The sequence below is a fragment of the Lissotriton helveticus genome, chromosome 11 (assembly GCF_964261635.1).
Source record: "Lissotriton helveticus chromosome 11, aLisHel1.1, whole genome shotgun sequence".
Classification (NCBI taxonomy): domain Eukaryota; kingdom Metazoa; phylum Chordata; class Amphibia; order Caudata; family Salamandridae; genus Lissotriton; species Lissotriton helveticus.
Window position 1 is genome coordinate 134932920 of NC_136072.1, and position 25669 is coordinate 134958588.

Sequence of the window (25669 nt, forward strand, 5' to 3'; positions counted from 1 at the left end):
TTTAATGTTTTAACGGCGTTCGAGATTTCTGATATGGTCAGTGGCGCCCCAAGTTTTGCTTTGTCAGGGTCGGATAAGCGTGGGAGTTGGATAGAGTTTAGATAATTGTTACATTGTTCCCTATTGAATTGGTTGTTATTCTTGTAAAGATCCTCGGAAAAGGACTGGAATGTACGGAGAATGTCCTTCTGTTTGGTTTTGATGGTATTGGACTGATCTCTAATAGATGCTATATGGAATTGCTTCCTTTTGTGCTTTAGATAGGAAGCGAGGAGCTTCCCTGCTTTGTTACTGGCACATAGCCTTAAGGCCTTGAATTTATTAATCCACACTCCTGCCCTTTTACTAAGGGTAGCGTTGTATTTATATTTCAAATTGGTCAAACGGTCGATGGTATCTTTATTATTCAGATCAAGGGAGTGTTGCAATTCTAGCTGTTTGATTGTTTTCTCTAAAGCGTCTAGTTCGGAATTTAATTCTTTATTCATACGAGCTCTGATACCTATCAGCGTACCCCTTAATGTGGCCTTAAACGCGTCCCATACTAAGGCGGGATCTGTTTCCGGCTGTGAGTTTATCTGGAAGTATTCTTCTATGCATTGTTCAATGCTTTTCTTATTCTCTGGCACTGATAAAATCTCATCATTGAAGCGCCATCGTCTGGGAGGGATAAGTGAATGTGAGCCTGCCAATTTCATATGGATAGCTGCATGATCTGACACCAATATGGGGGCTATGTGCGTTTCATCGATGAGGTGTGTGTGCGAGTCAGATATCAATAAATAATCTATTCTTGAATAAGAGTTGTGGGGAGGGGAGTAGAAAGTATAGTCACGGCCATCCGGGTGTTGGAGGCGCCATGAGTCATGGAGGTGGAACTTGGAACAAATTCTCTTCAGTGCTTCATGTGCGCGTGGGGGGTGGTATGTACTCTTGGATTGCCTGTCTAGCAAGGGATATAGTGGTAGATTAAGATGTCCTCCCACCACTAGGAGTTCATCTTGAGGAATATTTTCAAGTTCTTTTGATACATATTCCCAAAATTCAGGCAGGTCAGTATTAGGGCCATAGATATTTGCAATATAGATATGATCCTCGTCTCTTTGCAGATGTGCAACACTCAGTCTACCTTCTGAGTCTGTTGAGTGTGATACCAGGGCTAAGTTGGATTTTTTAGCAATCAGGGTGATCACCCCTCTTTTCTTTTGGGTCGATGGGGAGCAAAGTGTCTGCGAGATCCAGTTTTGTTTAAGGTTGTCAGCATCAGTCTGGGATAATTTGGTTTCTTGCATGAGAATTATGTCTCCTTTAGTCTTGGCCAAGTAGTCCAGAATTTTTTTGCGCTTAACTGGGTGATTAAGCCCCTTAACGTTTAGTGAAACAATATGTAAAGAAGTTGCTAGTTTCTTATCTGAAGCCATGGGTATAGATTCAGTGTAACGTGGTCGTGGGGCGTAGCGTGCATCTCTGCACGCACAGATACATTGCATTTACAATACTGTAATTGTCATCGATGGGCGCCGAGGAATGATCTGGAGTATGTGGCACGCATCGTGGTGGTGATAGGGAAAAAGAAAGAGAGAAAGAAAGGAAAGAAAGAAGAGTGAAGAATAGGACAGATATAGTACATAGCTGGGATAAACCTGAAATACCCGTTTTTACAACCCTGCAGTCCCCCCCCACTCCGAGTGAGTCAGCCCCACCTTGACCCCCCTTCCCCCTCGGAGGTACCCCTCCCCTGCACTCCCTCCCTCCCCAAAACTCGAACTGAAGAGCTGCGATGGCAGTGCTGTCGATGCTCACACAGGGATATATCTGAAACATTCTGATAACATTTGTGTGAAAAACATTCTGGTAACGTTTTGTTTAACATTAATAGGTACAGCAACCTTTATGTAACATCACTATAACAATATCTTAGAGCAATAGCCTTGCCCAATGATAGGTGACGTAATACCAAAATTTAAGAGAATTAGGTAGGAAACTTGAGCTTCCTAATTAAAGAAACCTTCATATTTGCGTACGGCAAATATAGCTGATGTAAGCAGTTCCGGTCTTGCGGAGGTACCTTAGGTACCTTAGGTATCTAGAAAACTTGTAGAGTCTAGAGATTTTATATGCAGAGCAATATAGCGTAAGACTGTGTGCAGCAACATAAAACAAGTCGCTTGCCTAAGGAAAGTGAAACAAGCAAACAAGAAGTTAAGCTCATAGTGATTTAACCGCACCTCACATTTAGTAGTGGGAAGCACGAGACAGCTGAGCACTGCAAGTATAACAAAATAGAGGTGAGACCCACTCGCAAAAGGAGTAGGGCAATGGACTCCTAACAGATTACCTGGGCATAGCATAAGTGAGCGCTAGGGTTAATCCAGACCATAATTAAAGCGTTCAATCACTGAGGCTAAGTCCCGCCTCTGAAAGTTAGTTAGATACTTCGGCCCGGATGTCGAAGCTGGAGGAGTAGACCGCCTGTGTATACATAACATAGTTCATAAGTTAGGCATGCTCATTGAGAGGTTTCGAATGCTGGCGGATAGGGATAGACCTAACTGCCTTTTTCTTGTTCATCTGTTTTCCTTTTATTAGATTGAACCCCAGACGTGTCCATTTCTTGTTGTGGTTTGACATTAAGGTAGCGTGATAAATCATGCGGATTAGTGAAGAGATGAGAACGACCATGGTCCGAGATCTTGAATTTCGCCGGGCCTGCAAAAGAGAACTGAATATCTTTCGCCCGTAGTCTTTCTCGAAGGGAAAGGAAACCTTTTCGTATTTCCACCGTTTCTCTGGAATAATCCTGCGTAAATGTGATTCTGTTACCTTCCCAAATGATGTTGTGATTTTTTCTGGCATACTTTAGGTGGTCTTGGGCCTCTCGCCGAGCGGTGCTGGAAGGTCGGCACTCTATGGGCTCTGTCCAGCTCCAACCCGTGTTGGAACTGTATTCCCGTGACAGATGGGATCCACGCTTCTAGAAATGATTTTTTTATTATGTTTTAATGTTTTTATTTAATATTTGTAAAATTATATGTATTTTAAAATTATTTTTACATTATTATTTATACATTTAAAAAAACGATATTTTTAATTTCGATATTTTTGTACTACGATATTAATTTTTCGATATTTTTGTACTTACCTTTATGAAGATATGACTCCGATATTTTTGATTTCGATATTTTTGTGTCGATATTTTTGTATGTAGATATTCTGTCTGTCGATATTATGTCAGACATTCTGGACAACCCATGGGTTATTTTTGACATCGCAAGTTTTTTGGTGGCAGCTGCTAGAAAAAAGAAAATATGAAGCCCTGTACAGATTTTCTCTTGATTATGTTTTTATATCCGTTTTTAAAATATTTATATTTGATAGATGCTTTCCCTTTTTTATGATATTTGTCACTTTTAATCATTTTTGGTCTCCCATTTGTATTGAAATGTAATATATTTGATGAACTTTTATGATTTTAATTAATCGATTAAAGTGATTTTGACTTGACTTGACTTGACCTGCCATTGGGACTTAAAACATGCAAGAGGAGGACAATCACAACATAATTCCTGCTGAAAAAGTTCAAACATGAAAGCAGGATGGTATACCTGTCATTCGTAGCATGATTTTCCCCTATTTTTGCTGAATTTACTTTTGCTGGCCTTTGGACTGTAGGCTCTTTACCACTGCTAACCAGTGTTAATGTGCTTGTGTTCTCTCCTTAAAACATGTGTGGTAGGCTTATGCCCAATTCGCATATTTAGATTACTTGTAAGACCCTAGTAAAATGGTACTACCTGCACCTCTATCAGTACCTGTTCCTTAAATGCTACCAGAGGGGCAGCAGCACTGATTGTGCCAACCACCTTTGTAGCACTTAAACCATGTCTCAGAACTGCCAATGCAGCCTGTGTGTCCTGGCAAAATTAAACATTTTCCCGGCCCAAACCTTTCATTTCAATCCGTATAACTCACCCCTAGGGTAATCCCTGGTGAGCCACAATGGCAAGGTGCAAAGTATTTAAAAAGTAGGACATGTAATCTGAAGTTTGCCCAGATAGAGAAAAACTCTTAAATCTCACTACTGCAAGGCATACCTTTCCAACAGGATAACATTTGAGCTACCTTATTACATTTTGTAAGTGTCATTTCCAAATAGGAACAGGTGTCCTCTTCATTTTTTATGTCTCTGGAATCCTAATGAAAAAGCCTAACTTATGGTGAAGTCAGATTTTAAATCCCAATTTTGAAAATGCCACTTTTAGCAAGTTGACTTTTTCCTTCCTTAGCTATTTGGTACCTGCAGCCTTTCTCTGGGTCACATGCCTGGGTGCTGTTGACAGTTAGGCTTTGTGTATTCCTCCTAGACAGCCACACATAAGTGGGGAGCTTAGGTGTGACTGAATGGGCCATCACTGGTAGCATGGGAGGGAGGACCTGGGCCCAGTCTCATTTACACTTGCATTGGTGTTGTACTGTCTTCACACAAAGGCCTTCATACCCCCTGTAGTTAGTCTTCAGACAGGGCCAGGAGGGCAGGGCACCTGTACACTTCAACGGCATGCCTCTGGAAGCTTCTACTCACTTCAAAGGCACAACTGGGTATTAATTAAATACTCAGACTCAGACACCAATATTTCAGTACACCTCCGGACCTGTGGATACTTTGCCAGAAAGAAGGACCACTGTGCTGCTGAAAGAACTGCCACTATGCTGGACTAGTGATCTGAAAGACAGCAAACGTGCTGTGCTGACTTGCTGCCTGCTGCCCTCTTACCTGAGTGAGAAGAGAACTGGACCTGCAACTTCACCCTTGAACACAGGAGACTAGAGTGACTCCAAGAGCTAGTCTGCTGGCCTCCTGATGTGAGCCTCAGAGACATAAAAGGCAACCCAATATTTTGTACAAGCCCCTGGATACAGCTGCAGTGTGTTTCTGACCCCCAAGTGGTGCCCCTCAGGCTCTGGACCCTTGGTGTGACTCGGGGAGCTGTATTCATGCTTTTGGGCTCTTAGTGAACTTGAATGGGTCCCTTCGCAATGAGACTTCGCTGCTCACACTACAGTTCAATGTGAAGCTCTGGCAGCCACCTCTTTGTGCAACTCATTGACTGCTAGCGGGGGACTGCCAGCTCCAAGTTCCAGCAAAGCCTGCCGGTAATCTCAGGCCTGCTCTTCGTTCTATGCCAAAGACACACAATTGATGGACATAATGCAAAACAAATCAAAACATTCACCCCCAGTCAAGAGATCTGGGTTAAATCCATCATTATTTTGCTCACCATGCCAGCACAGTTAAGACAGGGCCATATGCAAATCAGTCTTGACCCTGTGCCTCATGGAAACAGTCCAGCCCGAACTGTCAAGCCAGGTCCTCCCCGGACCAGAAACAACCATCCTAGGACCGGTTTCGGGGTTTCACCCCTCATCAGCCAGAGGTGACCTGGCCTGGCAGTCTAGACTGGACTGTTCCTATTGGGCAAGGATCAAGACTGGTTTGCATATGGCTGGGTTCAAACTGGAATGGCATGGTGAGCAAAACAAATGATGTATTCAGGCCCAGATTTCTGTCCTGGGGTGAACATATGACATTGTTCCGCATTCTATCCATCAATTGTTGTTTTTGCATTTGTCACCCCGAGTGGGACGGGTGTGCCCAGACGTGGGTCCCATACTCTCCATGCCACTGGAGTCAAGCTATCATGGCTGATGAGGGGTGAAACCCCAAAAGCGGTCCTAGGATGCTTTTTTCCAGTCCAGGGAAGACCTGGCCTGGCAGTTCGAACTGGACTGTTCCCATTGGGCACAGGGTCAAGACTGATTTGCATATGGCTGGGTTCAAACTGGAATGGCATGGTGAGCAAACAAATGATGGGGCTTATTTACAAGCCTCTTGCGTCACTTTTGCTTCATTTTTAATGTGAGAAAAGTGATGTATGGGTGGAGCAAGGGGCTTGTAAATTAGCCCCGATGTATTTAGACCCAGATCTCTGTACTGGGTTGAACGTATGACATTGTTCTGCATTCTGTCCATCAATTATTGTTTTTGAATGTGTCATCCCGAATGGGATGGGTATGCCCAGGCATGGGCCCCATGCTCTCCATGCCACTGGAGTCAAGCTATCATTGCTGATGAGGGGTGAAACCCTGAAACCGGTCCTAGGATGCTTGTTTACAATCCAGGGAGGACCTGGACTGGCAGTTCAGGCTGGACTGTTCCCATTGGGCACGGGGTCAAGAGTGACTTGCAAATGGCTGGGTTCAAACTGAAATGCCATGGTGAGCAAAACAATATGGATTTATGCCTAGATCTCTGTGCTGGGGTGAATGTATGACATTGTTCTGCATTCTGTTCATCAATTGTTGTTTTTGGCTTCGTACTATGCCGGCAGTCTCCCATGACATTCTCCCTGCTCCTCGTGGCCCCCTCTATCGCGAACAGGATTCTTGGCATGGATTTGAGGATTGGGCATTTTGGTCCTGTTTTATTTATGGCATTTTATAATTATCTAGACACCAAACTCAACATTTCTACCTTCTTCCAATTGAAAGTCATGACTTATTTAATGTAATTAGGTAACCCCATGTTACCCTATCAGAAAGACAGGTCTTGCAGTAGTACAAAATGAATTTAAGAGTTTTTCTCTACCATGATGTGTAAAAATCAAAAGTACATTTCCAACTTTTTTAATGTACTGCACCCTACCGTATGGGCTGTTTTGGACCTTCCAAAGTAGTGACTTATATGTAACAAAAAGTAAGGTTTAGACCTGGCAAAAGTTTATTTTGTCAGGTCAAAATGGCAGTTTATGCTCCACTCACAGGCTGTAATGGCAGGATTGAGACATGTTTGACATGCTATTTAAGTGGGTGGCAAAATTAGGGATACAGGTCCACTAGTAGCATTTAATTTACAGGCATTGGGTCTGTGTAGAATCACTATAATAGGTACTTACAAGTAAATTAAATGTGCCAATTGGTTGTAGGCCATTTTTGCAACGTTTAGAGGAGAGAGGGCAAGCACTTTAGCAGTGGTAAAGTTCACAGATTCCTAAGGCCAAATAAAGGAATTCATCAAACATGAGGAGAGAATGCAAGACATTTGGGGGTGACCCTGCAGAGAGGTCCAGGTCCAACATATACTGCTTGCTCGGTCCATACATTTCAGGACATCTGTTCCTCTGTGTAGCAGATAAAGTTCATTATGTTTTTCTGAATGCAGCAACTTCGTCAACCATGACCATTTCCTGACCTAAGATGACCCTGAGTGGAACATCCAGGAAGATCTAAAAATTATTTTGTGCTAGTTCATAATTACTATCAAAGCTCAAAAAGATCTAAGTGTCATCTGCGGTGGCCATTAAAGAGAGCCTGAAGAAGTGGATAAGGTGGGCCATGAAGAAGTGAATAAGGTGGGCTAAACAAATAACATAGAAATCAATAAACAGGGGGCTCAGAGATGAGCCTTTAGGTACTCCACAACTCAGAGCTTTAAACTAAGAATGTACGAAGGGGAGATTGACTGCCTTATAGCACCCACAAAGAAGAGAATAGTTTCAGTCAAATGAGGATGCTAAACAATGTCAGACATTGTGTCAAAAGGAATTAAAGGGTTAGCAAAAATATTGGCGTGTATACCTCCTTGGTCAGTGGCCATTTTGAGTGTGGTCTAGGATATTAACCAGTACTACCTCAATAGCAATGAAGATACAGGGGGCTTAACTCTGCCTTTCTTAGTATATTGCAGATTTAAATGATTGGTCTCTATTTTGGAGAGTTTATCCAAAAAGGATACAAAGTAAAAAGGATGAGAGATTAGAGGTGATTGTACTATATTACTTACAACGTTCAATGGTAGCTGGATTTACATACCAAATGTTCTCCACTGTTAGAAGTGACAAATCAGTAAGTAAATTAAAACAAAGCACATAGACCTTTAAATGAGGAGGTGCTGGGAATCTTGCAAAGCACTTTACAGAAAATGTGGCCCAGACATTGTCAATGTTTTCAGGAAACAAATCAGACAGTGCTTAGCGAAGCTCTGCTAAAGAGAGTAATGATGGTCAAGACTTACAGAGGTTTTGCATCGGGTTTGCATTACTTTTAAAATGCAGGTCTGATGCAAAATCCTTTTAAGGATTTACAAACCAAAGAAAATTGTGATTTGTGTTGGTTTGTAAGAAAAGGTCATGATAACCAGCATAAAGGGCTGCTATGCATTACTCTGCAACAAGTAGGCACACCTATCAGAGGTACACGTGCGTTACTGTGTTACAACTCATGTTTTTTTTAAGCGAAAACCTATTTACTCACATAAGAAGCCAGGTTTTTGCATCAAAAATCAACCCCACTTGACAGCAGCAGAAATACTTGTATTTCTCCTAACGTTTCCAGTTTGCATTTGTACTGCACCTTACAGCACATGTTCAAAGTAGGAACAGTTTTAAAGATGGTCGAAGCTTAGGGGCCATATGTATCATAGTTCCGTTTTGCGAATTCTAAATAGCGATTTTTAAGGAATCGCTATTTAAAATTCGCAAAACGGTATGTATGTAAAAAATCGTATTTTCATAGTGATTCCTTAACATTCCTAATTTGCGATTAGCAAATTGCTAATCGCAAATTACCCATTAATTTCTATGGGCCAGGAGGCCCATATGAATGAAGGGGAAATTTGTGATTAGCAATTTGCTAATCGCAAATTAGGAATATTTTCAAGGGTGCAGGGGTGTCTCAAGAACACCCTGCTGCACCCCTGAAAATGACATGTGGGGGCATATGGCGCACATACATGCCTTAAGGGCATGTATGAGCGTCATATGGCACCTTTGCTTTTTTTTTTAAATAGCTTTTATTGAAGAATTCGCAACTTACCACCAACTAGAAGTTGGTGGTAATTTGCGATTCCTTATGGGCATTTTTTGAATATTTTTTCTTTGATACATTGCATTTAAGGAATCGCAAAATTTGCAATTCCTTAAGTGCAATCGTAAAATAAGGAATAGCAAATTTTGCAATTCCTTATTTTGTAGCAGAAATGTTACATACATACCATTTAGCTAATTAGCATTCGCAAAGGCCGAACTTCGGCGAATTTCGACCTTTGCGAATGCTAATTAGCTTGATACATATGGCCCTTAATATTTTGTACTGAACATGAACCCTTCCAGTACAAAACCAATGCTAGACTCATACACACATATTTGCACCATGGTGCACAGGTGTGTGTGTCTTGCTAGGCAGCATGATTCTGTCCCTGCATGGGGAAGAGAGCAGTGTAGTGCCATATCTCTGTCTCTCCCTGTCACACAATGCAGCACAGTAACATTTGGTGCTGTGCTGCGTTGTGTGAGAGGTTTGTAAATCTTGGTCAAGGTTTTTAGGGAAGTTGCTGGCATTCATACCATTAGTGGTGTAGAAAGTGAAGCAAAGCTGTCAAGTGCATTTTCGTAGATCTGACAGAAACAATATAACATTCTCTATTGATGCTCCTTTAGTGAGCCCACTCAAGCTCGAGAGGTTTGTATTTATTTATTTATTTCTGACCTAAATTCGAAAGTGCTTTGACGACTCTGGGTAACCAAAAGAAACTTCCTTTTTCCCATTTACACCCATCTTCAAAAATCATCTTGTCAGGTGTGTTTAACATGATTAACAATTCAGGGTACAGTGTAATTTTCTCTTCTTTTTGATGTCACTTTGTTAACAGATGCAACACAATGTGCCTAATTTCTTGATGTAATACATGTTATGATACTGCAAATAAGGGCACCGCATGATAAATTCCAAGATAATATTTTTTATTTATTCACACACAACTTTTCTATCTTCTGCTACAATGCCTCTCTCTGAAGATTTTGCTAGCATTTCCGGTATTTGGAAATATCCTTGAAAGAGGTGGTAACCCACTCGCAAATCAGAAGTTGTCCTAATCCCTTCCCCTTAGAGAATGTTAAAAAAAGTATATTATTTAAGAGCATGCAGTGGTCTCAAGGACCAGTGCTTCTGTTAAAAAAATGAAACTTACAAGTTTATTTTTGTTTATGTGTCTGGTTTTCCTTTAAACAAAACAGACAGTGGTGTTAACGCGGGGTTTCTGGTCTCTAGTTTACCTTACCAGATCCCTAATCATGTCGACTGAATCGTTGTTACCTGTCATTGAGTAAAAGACAATCTACTACTAGGTTAGTCAATTAGGAACTTAAACCACTCTAAAGAACCACTTACCACTGGGAAAGGTTAAAAAGTTTTAATTCAAAGTCAAAAGTATCTGGAGATACAAACATCTCAGAATAAGATTCAAAAGGTATACAGGTATTAGCACAAAAAGGTACTCTCTGAATATTCTCAATCGGCAAAAGGAAATTATCAAAAATATCACAAAGACCATGAGTGTTGCAAGAATCGCTGTGAGTTGCAATCTGAGAGTCATTTACAGAAAAGAAAAATACAAGTTAGTCTGTCCCTACACTAGACTAAGTGACATCCCTACTTAACAAGATCTTTACCTAAAAAGGTGTCAGCAGTGGTGACTTCCAAAGAAGATCACACACTTCTCCTAGTCTCTGAACCAAGTTGGTTTCTTTCAGTTCTCTATCTGCCTACCCATCCGCTCTCTAAGGCTTCTCAGATCATCAGCCCTAACTCCACCCCGGGGTGCTTTCCCTAATACAAAATCACATTTCCAATAGGAACGCCCCTGTAGACGCCTCTCACGTGGTGCAGTTTTGAGCGGCAAACTCCGTACTGGTGCTCCTCGGGACTCTTCATTAAAGTTGACCTTGCCTCCCAGGCTTCTTCTTCAGCGAGACAGTACCCCCTAAAATTCCTGAAGACTCCTCCAGGCCTGCGCCTGGCTCTCTTGAACAAAGGAACCGTTCATCATAGTACTGATTAGGGCTCCTCGCACCTGCGACAGACACATACACTGTGGGCCTCAAATTCCAACCTCCAGCATATCTCGGACCATAAAACATGTGTAAGGATTCTCAGTTAGTGCCTAGCACAACTTTCCCCTAACGAGCACATTTTAGATCATAGAGAATGACTTGGTCTTTTCAGGCCTAGTTGATTTACATAAAGCGGGTCTCTGCCTTCTAAAACATTTCCTTTCTTTGGTTTAAACAGTATTTTAACTAACACGTATTACTATAGTATAATGCAACACATCTATATAAAACATATATTTCAATTCTATGATTAAATACTTCTAAAAACAAGGTTAACCACGTCTCACATCAGTTCAGCAGCACTTTATCTTTACTGTGAATTGCCCTGCGGCCTACACATTCTCATTGGTTTGCTAGGTTTCATTTCCTTTACACACAATCACTTAACATGACAAACGTGAAGTTCACATCATTCTAACATTTCTACATTAGTTTCCATACTGCTATAAGTACCTCTATGCTAGCTAAACACTCTTATATAAGTTCACTCTATGAATATGACACTCGTGTGCAATAAAATTTAAACTAACACTACGTGCTTGTAAATATGGTGTACTTATACATTTTTTCAGATTTGTGCTCTCTCAGTCCCCCCTTTGATGACTTTCAGGAGTCATCACCATCAAAACACCATCTCTAAAATGTAGGATCTTTCAGACTGAAGTTGTTGCAATACCCCCTCGTTTCATTGTCTCTAGAGCCTTCAGACTCTTATATTGTGTATCCTGCATCGCAGTCAGTCTTTTCTCCTGTTCCCTCATGGATCTCTGCAACCTGCTTGCTCTATACCATTGGTACAGTCGCACCAATCCCCACAAAGTGATTACACAAATCACAATTATGATGATGGGTTTCAATATGTACCAAATGATACCCTTTCCTAAATTGGAAAACCAGCCTCCAACTTTACCCATTCCTTGACCTACTTTTTCCCATACATTTATCTTTGTCAGATCCTCAATCTCATGATGAATCGCAGTAATGTTTCGTATGTACTTCTCTAAAGGTTTTGAATTGTCTGGAATGTAAGTGCAACATTCCTGGACCTTCAAAGCCTTACAGACTCCGCCCTCCTTGGCTAACAGAACAGCTAAAGCAAGTCGGTTCTGAAGAACCATTGCTCTTATCGATTGCATCTCTCCCTCCACCAGCATTAAGGATCTAGCAGTACTGGCAGATAACCTATCTACGACTGTAGCCAATCTTCTAATTTTTATGTCATTCAGTATCAATCCCAAGAGAGGGAATGCAGCACCGAATACATCCCCAACTACCTCTTCAGCACCTAGATCTCTTCTCCCTCTTGTTGGTATTCCTCTCTTTGTCGTTTCTAAATTCTCAACATGGTATATTTTGGGGAAGACAATTGCTAAATAGCATGATCCGTACCAATTATCTGGTAGCTTCACATATGCATTTCTTCCACATACAAAATATACATTTGGAATTGCTTGCATCTCCTTCAAAAAGTCTTTGGAGTAGTACTCCAATTGGAAAGCATGTTCACAACTGACTTGACCTACAAACATATTCTCATAATAGGAGTAACTTCTGTGAATGCACAGTTTCCCCCGTTTCTCCTTGTCTAAAGCAATTGGACCAAGGCTACCCTTTCTTTGATGTATCCTTTCTTCCTTGGTCCAGTCTGTTTCCCATTGTCCTGAAGCTTTTAGAATCTTTTGCCTCCTATATCTAGTATCCACCTGCCCTATAAACTTTTTCTCAATTTCTGACACTTGACAAGTCAGATTATTTCTTCGGGCATGTGAGGTATCTAACGTTTTCCATGGAATGAAACATTTCTGTAACCTGTCTTCGCACTTGTAATAGTCCCACTTATTCAGATGCTTATAATTTGGGACCTCTGGCAATGTTGAGTCAAAATTTGAGAAATAATACTCAAACCCATCTCGTCTATAGAATATGCTCAACAACAAACTACATGTGATTCCATACGTCAATGGAAGATGATGGTATCTGATACCCTCCTCCACAGAAGCTGGTAATTGCATACAAACGTAGCAATTCTTCGCCTCCATGACATCAATGTATTCGTAGAGCAACTTGGCATAAGCATTTGACCTAAAGTTCCCCTGTGATTCGTCAACATGTAATCTTTTGATCTCAGCATCTAGCAAAGCCTTTTCTTTCTCAGTGTTTTCTCCTTTTACCCCAGCAACAGTGGTAGGCTTTTGTGTTGATGCTTTCTTTGTTTCTGATCTTGTCTTTGTTACGTTCTCATGTCCCACTATATATGATATAGTAACTACTAAAACTATAGAAGAAATCACTACCACTAAAAGTGTGCCTACTATGCATTTTGCCCTGCGGTTCGGGTTGCCAGTCTCCATGATCTCAAACAGTGTAGCTCTGTTTGTCGTTCTCAGCAAAGTCCCTTACTTCTTCTCAATGTCCTTTTTGCTTTGCACAAAGACTCCCTTCATTTGAACCACAATGTCTTTCTTTGAACCACACTTGGAAGCTGACAATTCTCTCCCGCAAGAACAGTCATTAAGTTCTGTAGCAATAGACAACTCTAGCCCTTCTCCATCCACTAAAATGGAAGTCCATAGTTTCTGTCTTCTTACATTTGGCACTAGGTTATCCTTTTGATCTGTATTAACAAATGTTCTTTATCAAAGTCTTTTTAGCAATCTGAAACTATGCGTGTTCCCAGAAGTTCCACCACTAGCTCAAATATTTCCATACGGAGAAGAACTCCCTCCAGTATTGGAAACCTTGAACAGCAACACGGAAACTCAACAGTCTCAAATATCAATTTTCTTATTCCGCTCAGGAGAGGAGGATAGACGATGTTGAGTGTCAGCAGTCTTTCGACCTCCAATCCTGGCAACAGGAATCTTACTTCCACTGTGATGATTGGGTCAGTTCTGGTCAGGGTCACTTCCCTCACCCTCCCAGCTCTGCGTCCCTCGGACATCTGCAGCGAGGTAGGTCCACTCAGGTGTAGAGTATCTTCTGCTAGGCACTCGTACTCTCCTTGATCTCCTTAGACCCTCCTGCTCTTGGTCCGATACACCTTCTTCCAGATCCGAATCTTCGGATATAGAAGCAAGAGTTTCTTCTCGAGCTAGCTTCAGGCTCGGCCTCCTTCTTCTTTCAGGCCAAGTAGCTGCCCCACTTCTTGTCCTCCTATTGCTTTCCCTCCTGCTCGGTTCCTGATCACTCTGTTCCTGATCTGTTTCCAAATCACATTCACAACTGCTCTCTCCTTCTGTTGCAGCTTCAGTTTCGCTACCGCCTTGCCCTTCTTCTTCTGGATCTGCAACGCTCCCAACTTCTTCAGACACCCCCACGGCTTGACTGATCCCCTCTAATGGTTCACCATCTTCAGCTGGATTCTCATCCGTGAGAGGAGCTGTTTCTTCCAGGGGTGCTGGAACTCTTCGGGTGTGGGAAGCGTGTATCCAATTCGGCAGGCCTCCAAACTTGACAGCCGTATTCGTGGTCAGTATGACCTGAAAAGGTCCTCTCCAGCGCACGTCTAGGCAGTTTTCCGGACGTGTTTCTTCACCAGCACCCACTCTCCTGGGCACAGGTCATGACACAACTCTCTTGAAGATGGGACCTCAGCAGCCTGCACCTGGAAGGACACAGAATGAATGGCGTCAGACAGTCCTTTGCAGTAATCCAGGATCAGGTCATCTGTAATGTTTAATAGTTTTCAAGTTTCGTCAAGTTTTATTTATTTATGATACCGGAACTCTATCGAGATCCACATAACAGTTTATCAGACAAAAAGAAGAACGACAATGATTACATAAATGAATAGGAGTGTCAGTAAAATGTTAGAAAACATTTAAAGAAGGAAAACAATTTAAAACAAAACATTTCGTTTGGGGGATTAAACATGGCTGCAATAAAATCATAAGCGGTAAAAATACCCAACTGAAAACACAAAGGTTTTAACCATTTGCGCCTGTGTACCATAAGGGCTGAACAAACGAAAACAACATGGTATAAATCCTGGGAATAAAGTTTACAAAAATCACAGATATCTGTACCACCATGCCATTTAAACAAAAGGCAGTTCAATGGGAGTAAATCATATCTTAACAAAAGAATAAATCGCCTAACTGCATGAGGAAGATTCCACCCTAAATATGGCTGAAGTTTTTTAATTTCACAAGAGTTACCAAAAGGGATCATTCCTCTCTTAACTTTGCGGGTCCTACTATCTGCTCTAAAACTCAACTCCCATGATGTGGTCTTTAAGGATAACTTTAGTTGGGCAGTTGAAGATGAGAAAAGACTTTGTTCATCTATCTGTAATAAAGTAATTGCCTGTCTGAAGTTCCTTACAATAGAGGAGTAGACATTATAGGAACCCAACAACTCATTTTTTATTTGAAACCTCAGTGTGCCAGGCTTTCCTTCAGCTATATTAAAAACCCAACGCACCACACTCGCAACTGCCTGAGACCGTGCACTGCGCAGGCCAAATTCTTGTCTTAACGAAGATGTAGAGCTAGCAGTATTTACAGAGACTAAATTACGAAGAATTCTTCCTTCAATAGAGTCCAAAAAATTCCAGCATGCCATGTCCACTATTTCCAGTCCGTAGATTAGGGATGCGGGGATTTTTGCCCGATAAACTTCGAGCAATATGGAAAAATGCCTCCGGCCTGTCGCTTTATATAAGGAGATAAGACTCTTCCCTTGAGCAAGAGCTTTCCTACTATTGTTCTCTGTATGGGTTTTTTCGGATAGATTGCTCGTAACTATCTTCCCAAGAAAGGGATAGGATTTAACTACTTCTAGTCTTTCGCCCCCAACAGACCAATAATAATCATTGTATTTAGGTTTTCTCCTTCCACAGAAGCACATTATTTTACTTTTTGAAATGTTAATTTTTTTTAAATGAGCCTCAGAGTAGGAGTTCAAAGCTTTTAAACGATGATTCAAGCCCTTTGGGGTGAGATCCAGAATTAAAATATCGTCAGCATACATTAAGCATGCAATGGGAGATCCCCCTAGTACAGGTGCAATACCATTACTAATAGATAGTATGGCTTTAGGTAGATCAGCAATGTATAAGGAGAATAACAGGGGCGCCAATAGGCAGCCCTGTTTAAGCCCATTATTTGTGGGTATTATCCTGGAAAGACCTCTCTCACCACCCATTAAAACTCTGCACCAGGTGTCTGTGTGGAGTGCGATAACTAGTTTCAATAAGCTCAGAGGCATCCCTAACTTTAGTAGCTTACTCCAGAGCAAAACTCTATCCACCTTGTCAAAGGCCGTAGAGAAGTCGATAAAGGCGCCATAAATAACTCCTTTACGGACTGTGACATATTTTTCAACCAAGATTTGAAGAGCGGTAAGATTATCTAGGGTACCGTGTTGTTTTCTAAAACCGGTCTGCTCTAGTGGGAGAAATGCGAACATAGTCACCCAGTCATTAATAGAATTCAGTAAACATTTTGTGAAGACCTTGCCTATGGCATCTAGGAGTGCTATTTGTCTATAGTTTTGGGGTAAATCCCTAACGCCCTTTTTGTAGATAGGGATTAACAAACTCCCTTTCCAAGAGTGTGGGACGATGCCATTGGTATAACAAGCTTTAAAGACAGGGTATAAGATTTTTCCCCATAGGGTACTATGAGCTTTCAGTACTGAAATTGGTATTTCATCTGGGCCTAATGCACCGGACGAGCGGAGAGCTTTGATTGCAGCAGCGATTTCTAATTCGGAAGGAGGATCGTAAGGGAATAAATCTTCCTGCAATTTATTGGGGTCAAACTCCTCACCATTACTGCTGTATAGACTCTGAACAAAATCTGCCCAAGTCTGCTCATTAATTGATATCGGAGAGGGTCTGGATCTTACCCCACAACCCTCCCCGATTAGTGACCAAAAGGTCTTAGATTGGCCACTCTTAGCTGCTTCACGAAGTTTACTCCAGAGAGCGTCTTCTTTCTCACATTTTAGTCTGACCTTCAACCTGTTTCTTCTTCTCCTCAAAAGTGAGAGTCTTTGTCTATGGTCTGAGGTAGGGGAAAGGTATTGGGCCCTGACCAGTTTATTTATTTCTTTATTTAAGTTGCGGAGGTCAGGAGGAATTTTGGGCGTTATCGTAACTGATGGAGGCTTCCGAGCTTTTAGTTTTAAGGTTTGTAGAAATAACGTAAAACAGCCAAGTTCTCTGCCTTCCCATAAAGCTAGGTTATCTGCTGTATATTCTAGAAGATTGGTCAGGTTTTTAATAGTCCCGTGATTCCAGTGGCATTTCCTTTTTTTAATATTAAGGTTCAATAGATCATCCCCAATATTCCATAAATCTCTTTGAGGAGATGATACATTCAATTTTACAATTAAAACATTATGGTCACTAAGATCGGTAACATGCACTGTCAAATCCTTCACAGAGCTAAAAAAAGTGCTATCGAATATCACGTAATCCAAAATCGAACCACCATTCCCTGATTTATGTGTTAGATGGGCAGGGCTATCAGACGGAAACCTTCCGTTGACTATGATGCAATCTGCCTCGATTAAACTCTCCAGAATTAATTTCCCTCTTTTATTTGTTTTAATATTCTTTGGGAATATAGCTTTAGGTATCTGGAACATTTCCTCCTTTGCTTTATTTCTAAATAACTCTAAAGCTCCGTTAGATATTTTTCCATTTAAGTCACCCACCAATATGATATAAGGGGGGGGACAGGATTCCTGTAAATTGAGTATAAAAGAACAGATCTTCTTAATTCCACAGTTATGATTTGGGTCGGGAGGTAAATAAGCGTTTATTATTATAACTGGTTTATTAGAGCCATCATTAACGTAATTTGTTAAGGTAATCGCCTGAAATAGTTTGTTCGGATCTACAAAGTGGGTATAATTCCATTTCACTTTGTTTGATAAAAGACAAGCTAACCAACCATTCGCTCGGCCTCTTATAGAGGGAATGGCATTACTCTCCAGCACATAATAGTCTTTCACAGCCAGCAAGTTCCCTATCAACCAGGTTTCCTGTAAGCAGATTATATCTGCATCTAAGGAGTTTAAAAATGAAAACTTATCGGAACTCTGGGTTAAACCAGCAACGTTCCATGATATTATTTTTAAGTTATCGCTAAAAATCTGGATTTATTCTGGATGTAAGACCAGATTTATTCGACATAATAGAGGGTAGCCAGCTCCACTCAAAATCAGCGTCTTTTACCCTAATTTGTTTTATCAGGGGCGGGTTATTAACTGTCACCTGCCGCTTATTTTTTAGTATACGTATTTTCAACTCTTCAGTCTTTACAGGAAGACTGCCCGAGGGATATGCATTTGATCCCTGATAGGTTAACAACCCTTGGCAACTTTGGCCGTCTATTTTTACCAGCATAAAAGGATCGACATCGATTCCTCTTATTTGAAATTCTTCTACCCACTGTAGAATGTGATTTAATACCAATTTAGAGTAGAATTTTACGCGTGCTATCTTTCCATTTTTCGAATTTATTAGTTTTACAACATCTATGTCTACTGATTGTATTAATTTTAAACTCTCTATTTCCTGAAAACAGTTAACTAAAGCAGATCTATTTAAGATAAGATCTGGATCAAAGATGGGAATAAAATCAAGAAAGAGAGTATCTACATATTCACTAGTCTTGGGGCCTGTCTTAGATGTGGTTTCTGATACAACTACTTGTGAAAATGGAGTAGCCAAGGGATTAAGTATCACTCTTGGAGTAGGATCAGAGGCGGGGATTAAATTTAGATCGTTTACAAAAGTACGCTGAACATCAGAATATTGCTGGTTTGTGTGGCATAATGGATCTTGTTGTACTACCGTGGAAATCACCTTTGGACTTACCACTTGTTCATGCGATGAATTAGGATCCAAATCTACAAGATTGGAATTATTCAGTGGAGAATCTTTATCATTTTCAAAAGTAATTTTCCGTTGCCTCTTTTTGTAAAATCTACGGTTTGGTTTCCTTTTTTTACATCGTTGTTTTTTTGATACTATTATTTCGGATTTATTCTCTTCTAATGGAGGTACTTTGTCCGATAGAACTGTTTAATAGTGTCGCAGTTGGTACAGAAGGAAGCCTCATTGCCCTCCCCATCAGCACCTCGTGTGGAGAGAGACCTGTCCTCCGGTCGGGTGTGCTGCGCATGCTCATCAACACTAAAGGCAAAGCATCTGGCCAACTCAAGGAAGTTGAAGAACACACTTTGGCAATTCGACACTTTAGTGTCCCATTTATCTGCTCCACAATTCCTGAAGCCTCTGGTCGATAGCTACAGTGCAACTTCTGATCAATGTTCAATGCGGCACAGAGCATCTTCACAATTTCACTGTTAAAATGTGTTCCTCGATCAGATTCCAGAGAGCCTGGCACCCCGTAGCGCGGGATCAATTCTCTAAGTAACAGTTTTGCTACGGTGAGTGTATCGCACCTACGTGTAGGGTATGCCTCGACCCACCTGGAAAATATGCATACGACCACCAACACATACCTAAGGCGGTTGACTCTAGGCATTTCAATGAAATCTAATTGCATTCTGTTGAAAGGCCCCCCAGACCTCCCAATGTGACTCATGGTAACTGGTGTTCTTTTCCCTACATTCAGTTGCTGACATGTGACACATCTCCTACAGACTGCTTCTGCTGCAATCCTGAACTTTGGGCAATACCAAGATTGCCTAAATACTCTCAGCATGGCATCCCTTCCTAAGTGTGTTGGACCATGTATTTGTTGTGCCATTGGACTCACTAATTCCTCTGGTAACACTGCTCTTCCATCTGCTGAAACCCAAAAATCCATTTCACTTCTCACACAACCTGCTGCTTCCCAGGACCTTTTCTCTGACTCAGGTGCATTTTCTTGCATTTGTTTCAGATCTTCCCATGTATCTACGGTCTCTAACATCATATTGACTTCTGTTTTTTCCTTTGCCCCGCCTACTTCCACCTCCGTGAAAGTATACCCTTGCTCCGGACAATAGCGGGCAACTTCATCTGCGTATCTGTTTCCTTGTGACACAAAATCTGTATTTTTAGTGTGAGCTATACACTTGACCACTGCAATTTCAGCTGGACCTTGCAATGCTTCTAACAGCAGTCGTACAAATTACCCATTTCTGATTGGCGAACCAGAGGAGGTCATGTAAACCCTCTGAGACCACAATTGCCCGAAATCATGAACTACACCGAAACCATATTGGCTATCGGTATAGATGGTGACTCTCTTTTTGCTACCTGCTATACAGACACGTGTCAATGCAATGATTTCTGCTACCTGAGCGGAGTGTACTCCTTCCAGGCAAGCGGCTTCCACAACTCCAGTAATGGTGCAAACAGCATAAGCTGCTCTCAACCGACCAGTATCGTCTCTTAAGCATGAGTCATCAACAAAGTAAATTTCATCAGGGTCGATCAATGGCTCATCCACAATATCTGGTCTGGGCTTCGTGCATAGTTCAGTCACATCTAGGCAATCGTGATCTTCACATTCTTCGCCTTCTATATCATTAGGAAGTGGCATCAATGTAGCAGGATTCAAGACCGAGCACCTCTTAAGGGTCACGTTCTCTGCAGCAAGAATAACTTGCTCATAGCGCGTGAGCCTACTATTGGTCAAGTGCTGCGTCTTGGTCCTTGTCATTAACAATTCTACCGAATGCGGTACATACACCACTAATTGATGTCCCATTACTATGTTCTCACACCTCTCAATGCTGACACCTGTTGCAGCAACGGATTTGAGACATCCGGGCAACGCTGCGGCTACCGGATCTAATGTAGCCGAAAAATATGCAACTGGTCTACGGGCATTTCCGTGTACTTGCACCAACACTGATAACGCACATCCTTCTCTTTCACAGCAGTATAATGAGAAAGTCTTCTCATAATCTGGCATTCCCAAAGCCGGAGCACGACACAAATCCTCTCTCAGTTGTAGGAACGCCATTAGGCACTCGTTGTCCCATGGTACCGGATCACTCACCTCCTTGTGCGTCAGTTTCTTTAAAGGTTTTGCCTTCAGTGAAAAGTTAGCTATCCACTGTCGGCAGTAACCAACCATTCCTAAGAACATCCTAACTTCTCTCTGTGTCGTTGGCGCATTCATTTTCATGATGGCCTCTATCCTGTCTGGAGACAACTTGCGCTTCCCCTTCTCTATTCGGTGACCCAGATACTGTACTTCTGTCAGACAGTACTGTAATTTGTTCGGAGATACCTTATGTCCATTCTCAGCTAAATGATTCAGTAAAGCAATGGTGTCTTCCTTACAAGCTTCCTCTGTTTCTGACGCAACAAGTAGGTCGTCTATGTACTGGACCAGAACCGAGTTCTGTGGCAATACCAGACTTTCAAGGTTCTTCTTCAACAGCTGACTGAAGATCGAAGGGCTATCTGTGAACCCTTGTGGAATTCGACACCATGTTAAGGCGCGATCTTCCATTTTAAATGTGAAAAGATACTGACTGTCCTCATCTAATGGGATGGAAAAGAAGGCTTGACAAAGGTCTATCACTGTAAACCACTCAGCTTGGAATGGTATTTGAAACAGTATCACTGATGGATTCGGTACCACTGGACAACATGAAACCACAATGTTGTTAATCTTTCGAAGGTCCTGAACTATTCTGAACTTCCCACTAGGTTTCTGCAAACCCATAATCGGGGAGTTACATGGACTACCCACGAACTCTTTCAGTATTCCCTGTTGAATCATTGAATCAATCACAGGTTTTATTCCTGCAATCGTTTCCTGGGACAGTTTATACTGAGGCGTTCTTGGAAATTCAGCGTTTGGTTTTATCATGATCTTCACTGGTTCCACCCCTTTGCTCAGTCCTATCTCTTCCCCAGTAAAATCCCATACTTCAGCTGAGACAGCATCTCTTAGGTCACAAGGAAGGTCTTCCACAGTCAGAGTAGGATACAGTTCTATACATGTTCTCTCATTAGCAATCTTAAAGGTAGCATCATCATCTGCGGTCTGTACCTCCACACCCTGAGGGGTGCAGTATATGGTGCAATTCAACTTGCACAACAAATCCCTCCCTAACAGACATACAGGACTAGAATCACATACCACAAACTGATGTTCATTTGTGTAATTCCCTATTTTCACTGACACTGGTTCTGTCAAAGGACTAGTCATTCTTCTATTTGCGACTCCAACCACCTGAATTGTTTCCCCCGACATTGGTAGGTCAGGAACCACTGCTGATCTCAGAGTTGATCGAGTAGCTCCAGTATCCACCAAGAATGTCATCGGGCACCCTGCTACCTCTGCCTCAACAAATGGCCCTCTCTGATCTACTTCTAGAACTGCCCCGAGGGTGCAGTCCTCTTCTCTGTTCACACGTTGACCGGTCATTGGGTCAATGTAATAACATTTTTCTTCTTCAATAAAAAGAGGCATTTGTTTATAGGCTTTTCCCCCTGTCGCGATCTTTGGTGGCTGTGGAAACTGAGCTCGTGGAGCCGAAGTCCCCCTTTGACCACCTTGCTTCCTGGGACTGTCGCCCTTTGAACTGGAACCTCCTGAACTTCCTGTTCTAATTCTAGTTCTCCACTTTCAGGGTTAAAGGGACACTCGCGTCTCCAATGTCCCACCTGGTGACACTGGAAGCACTTTGCCGTTTTCTTTAAAGTGGCAAAATCTATTCTAGGTCTCTGACTTTCTTCACTATCCTTGTTCTGACCATTCGACTTCCGTCCCATTGTCCCCGTTCCCTGTTTCTGCTGTCCGCCCTTTCCGGCTGACTGCATCTGTACCACCATCAGCTTCTCCTTCATTTTCTTTGTCTTGGAATCTATCTCATCGCTACAGTATCTGGCATACCTTAAAATTTCATCTAGTGGTTTGTTTTGCCAACAAATTAAATGTTGCTGAATCATCAAACAAATATCAGGTCTCAACCCCAAAACAAACTTTGACACAAACTGTCCTATCTCTTTGGGATCCATTACATCGAGTCCACTGTATTGTTTGAATGTTTTCAACAACCTTTCATAGAACTCATGAACTGTCTCCTTTGGTTCTTGTCTTGTTCGGTCTATTTTTACCCAATCTATGTCCTGGGGTGGTACCTTATCTTTCAGCCAAGCTATTACCCTTTCATACTTTTGCATGACAATTTCAGACGGTCCATTTGTCTGAGCATCCCTCACTGGTTCAGTAGTTGGCCATTCAACACTAGTCTTGCACGATGTCCACAAGTCAGATGGGACCACAATGTCAAACAAAGTGTTCAAATCAATCCACAATACTTTCGAGATCTTTACAAACCTTTCTACCTGCTTATACCACTCTACTGGATTGTCCCTTAACTTCGGAAATGAGTTGGTAAATGCAGCTAAATCTCCTCTACTCCAGGGCACATGTACATAATTCCCATTTGATATTTCTCTCAAAGGGAATGCCTCCATCTGCATCAACCTTCCCTCAGGAGACGTCCCATTCGCACACCGCCTAACAGTTCCCCTTTTGGACCATCTCTCCTCCCATTTGTCCAGATCCCTCCACGCTCTTATTCCGGCTATTAGTTCCCTTATGTGTGTCTTTAACCCTGTAGTTCTTTTCTCATCTAAGTCTTGATCTGAGTATTGTAACCTATGGTTACTCTGTAGGGTCTTTGTTCTGGACAAATCTACCATGTACCTGTCTGCCAGTTCAGACAGTTTCTCATGAGTCGCTCTCGCCTTTCGAGTAACATCTTTCGCTATGAACAGCAACTCATCTTGTTCATACAAGTCGATCCTTTCTAAGGCCAACGTACCATCTATGATCTCATCCAAATCAGATTTTAAACTGGTGACATCAAGTCTTTTTGTCCTTATTGTAGCTTTCAGTATACCATCTCTAGGGGATCCATTTCCATCTTTCCCATCCCAGCTCCGAGTCCTACGTCTGGGCTCAGGTGAGTTACGTGGAGTCCTCCCATGCTCCCACCCCTCCAGGTCCCATGCTGTTCCGTCCTCTCTGGGTGGATGATGAAACACTCCATTGTGCCTCATAGTCCCACCTTCCCCTTCATGCCTGGATTCTCTGGGTTCATGGTAAGACATTCCATTACTCCCCCTTTCTTCACAATTGGTCTGTGACCTCTGATCACCCGATGTATGGCAAGATCTTTCATTGTTCCCCCTATTCCAGTGTTGCACATTCTCCCCTGGCGCGTGATGAGTGCACCTAAACCTATCTCTGTATGCTAGTACCATTTGGTCTCCACCCTTTTCAAAGAGCCGAGACATCTCTTCACACTCCATGCTTCTACCATCTCACTCCTGCTGGTCCCTCCCATCTTTAGGACGTATTACTCCTCTGTTCTCCTGGCTTTGACCCTCACGTCCCTGACTACTTTCGCTAGCCCCGCAGTGAGATACTGTCCCATTGCCTCGATTTCCCCACTCAGCTTCTGCTCTTGACCTATTGCTCTGCGTTTCTGCGGACCCATCCCATTCTCTCAAGTCAACTCTTAACTCTTTAAAGGATTTCGGACGTGGTCCCCTTAGGTCCATCGGTCCTCTTTGACCCCCCTGCTCTGTTGCGGGGCTCACTGTTGGTTCGAATGGGGTGTTCCACGTTACCGGTCCTGGCAATTGCTTCCAGGCATTTGTCGTGTTATTCCTCCTTTCCATCTCAACCCTTTCTCTGTCTAACCGTATCTGTTCTTCCTCTCTCCCATTCTCTGGGTTGTAAATCGATACTATGGGTCCTATGGTAACGGGTACTTGGAGAGCATCTGGCAATCTACAAGGTTCAGCCCTCTCTGCGGTTGGCGTTTTCTGTACCACAAACCTTCCGACTACACTCTGTGCTGTACTATGTTGAGGTGTCTCCCCACCTTTGATAGGTGTCCATTCCGATATAGGAAGTGGTACATACCCCTCTATGGCAGCCCCATCTTCCCTTGCGAGTCCTCTACTTTCAATCTCCCCAACTCTCGGAGGCGGTCTATCCATCAGTAATCTATTTATCAAGTTGTCCTCCGAGTCGCTCTCCTCATCTTCTTCCATGAGTGTCTTTTCACCTGCCACCTCTCTCACTGTGTACAACTTATCCACCTCAATAGCCTGTACCTTCCATCTCTTGGCGTCCTCATCCCATTTGGAATCTCGCACTGCTCTTACTGATCGCGTCAGCCTTTCTTGACGCCTATTCAGATTCCTGTCGTGCGCCGCCCTAATCCATGCGTTAAGGGCCTCAAACTGGGTCGGTCTAGGCGGGGGTTTCAATGCGGACATGGTTGCTTTTAGCCGATGTAACACCTCTAACTTAAACGTCCCATACTTTGGGAACGACATTTCCTCATTCCCTTCCGTAAGCTTGTTCCAATCCCCAATCCATAATATAGTGTGTAGCCCAACATTCGCTGCCATATAATGAGCTGGTGTACCCTCTGGCGGTGCCTCTTGCCCGTAAAAAGACTCTCTCCTTTTTCTTTTAAAAATATCCTTCAAATATTTAAAACACTTCATTTTCAATCTACTAGTTTCTGTTTTCTCCGGTTTGTTTACTTCCTGATGACAATCCACCAATCTCAGCACTGTTCTTCGCTAACTGGCCTATCAGAGCGCGACTTCTCACTGACGTCGCACCAGCCGCCCAATCCCGTCGCGGCTCTTCACTATCCACCCTATCTCAGCGCGGCTCTTGCCGACGTCACTCGTCCCCCTTCGCAGCAGTTCCCCTCCTTTTTCAGCTCGTCTCCGCGTTTATGCATGCGTCCCATTCATACTT